The sequence below is a fragment of the Camelina sativa genome, chromosome 11 (assembly GCF_000633955.1).
Source record: "Camelina sativa cultivar DH55 chromosome 11, Cs, whole genome shotgun sequence".
NCBI lineage: Eukaryota > Viridiplantae > Streptophyta > Magnoliopsida > Brassicales > Brassicaceae > Camelina > Camelina sativa.
In genome coordinates, this window is record NC_025695.1 from 10,956,005 (window position 1) to 10,959,036 (window position 3,032).

Below are 3,032 nucleotides of genomic sequence, written 5' to 3' on the forward strand. Positions count from 1 at the left end.
ACATTAATAAAAGTTGAATATTATAGATTGAATCATTTGTATTTTTTTTTTAAATATTCAACTTATGGTATATCCGAAAATGAAACTATTTTTTAATTCTAATAAATAATATGATAATTTATTTGTTTCACAAAATAGACTCATATATAAAAATGAGAGGTGAAGTATAATAATAATTAACAAATTAATATTTAAAGTTAGATATCAAAGGATTTTATTTGATGAATAATTTAATAAAAGAAATTAATATGGTAAGTTAGATGATATCAAATAATTCTTTAGAATAGTCTCTTTAAGATTTTTGGAAACAATAAATCCAGACTATACAAATAATATAAAACTTAATCTATAACCTATTTGTAACCAACTTATTAAAATTATATAGTCTACAAAACAATGTTGTGTATTTTCGTTTTATTATATAGGGGATATATACATTTTTGGAGACATTTATAAAATAAATCCTGAAATTGACACTTATTTATATGCATGTCATTGGCATTAAATAACTAATTCAATAAACATATTAATTCTATTTATATTCGATTTTTTTTTATAGAAACTAAATATTTTAAAAGATAACAAACATAGTTGTAAATATATACATATTTTATTTTCTAATTTTATAAGAAGGTAAGTGAAGAGCTATTGTTATTTAAAAGTTTGAAAAACTGATCTGATAAAAAGTAACTTTTAGCCTCACATACTATATTTTACCTTTACGGATTTCGTATGATAAGTTTTTGTGGATTAAAAATCTTTAAACATGTTGCGTGATCCGCCTAGAATTGTGGGTTTAGACTATAGAATCAACACTAAAACTATTAGTTTATTTCATATACTATAGATTTGTAGTCCTAGTTTGGAAAATTAACTTATAAATTATTTAATATTCCAAAAAAAAAAATGTACACATAAAAATATACACTAATATACCATATATGCATATACCTCTGTTTAATTATAGAAAAAAAATTAAGTGTTTTAAATTCTATATTCTATCTAATAATAAATTTAATGTAATTAGGTTATAAACTGTATAAAACGTAAGAAGAAGAAAAAACATTCTAAACAAAATTATAAATTAATTAGATAAAAGTTAATTAATTGAGAATTTGAAAAATAAATAAATTAAAAATTATCATTTAAAATACAATAATGTATATAAATTTTCCTCACTAACAAACTTTTGTATTGAGTTGCATAATTAAATGTTTTCTTATAAATTATATATATTTGGTTTTCTTTAGATGAAAATGTCATGCACGGATAACACGTATTAATTTACACATATTTACCGGTAAGTGACACATTGAAATTGTAGTATGAGACACCCTTTTGTTTTTATTCAAACATGAAACATACCTAAGCAAATGTATCTATATATACATTTTTGGAGGCATTTATTAAATAAATCCTGAAGTTCAAACTTATTTACAAACATGTCATTGACATTAATTATCCAAAAATAAAAAATCAAAAAGATTAAGTGCTAATGATAATTAGTATATATCAAAAATTAATCTTCCATATCAACAATAGATAAAGAAAGATTTTTATGGTTCAGTTATTAAATGAGAAACAAATTAAATGGCATATTATCCCTCTATTCTGTGAAATATTTGAGAAAGTAAACATTGCTTAAATCAAATCATCATCCATGAAAATTAAAAAATCTTACATAATCTCACGCGGAGCTTTTATTTTGGTACAATATATCTTTTATCTCTCTCGTCGCTATATCCTTCTTCTGATATCTATATATACATTTTTGGAGGCATTTATTAAATAAATCCTGAAATTCAAACTTATTTACAAGCATGTCATTGACATTAATTATCCAAAAATAAAAAAAATCAAAAAGATTAAGTGCTAACGATAATTAGTATATATCAAAAATTAATCTTCGATATCAACAATAGATAAAGAAAGATTTTTATGGTTCAGTTGTTAAATGAGAAACAAATTAAATGGCATATTATCCCTCTATTCTGTGAAATATTTGAGAAAGTAAACATTGCTTAAATCAAATCATCATCCATGAAAATTAAAAAATCTTACATAATCTCACGCGGAGCTTTTATTTTGGTACAATATATCTTTTATCTCTCTCGTCGCTATATCCTTCTTCTGATATCTATATATACATTTTTGGAGGCATTTATTAAATAAATCCTGAAATTCAAACTTATTTACAAGCATGTCATTGACATTAATTATCCAAAAATAAAAAAAATCAAAAAGATTAAGTGCTAACGATAATTAGTATATATCAAAAATTAATCTTCGATATCAACAATAGATAAAGAAAGATTTTTATGGTTCAGTTGTTAAATGAGAAACAAATTAAATGGCATATTATCCCTCTATTCTGTGAAATATTTGAGAAAGTAAACATTGCCTAAATCAAATCATCATCTATGAAAATTAAAAAATCTTACCTAATCTCACGAGGAGCTTTTATTTTTGTACAATATATCTTTTATCTCTCTCGTCGCTATATCCTTCTTTTGATAATCTGATTCATTATTATCATCTACAATGGAGATAAAACATAAATGGCTTCATCACAATTCCAAAGGCTTATTGCAGTTTATTTTTATGGGTTAATCAGAGAAAACACGACAACTTACTAGAGAACTCGAGGGCTTCAAGATGATTAACTGATAAGATATGTATGTGCTTCACATTGACAAGAATGGCATCAGGTTAATAAAATTTTCAATTGTTATCCCATTTTTATTTATTTTTGATATATTAAGATTTTTCAAGTAACGTTCAATTTATTTTTACGTGCATATGTACAATCTACAGGCTGGTGAAAGTGAAGGGGTTACTCAATTTATGTTTTGATTGAGGTTAGTAATTTGATTCATATCTCTACTCTATAAACTGATTATTTCTCTAGACAACATGAATTATGTATGTATTTGTCATTTTTGTGCTAAATTTGTAGGGTATAGACATATGTATGTGTATTCACTGTCTCTTTTTTTTTTTTTTTTTTTTTTTTTTTTTTTTTTTTTTTTTTT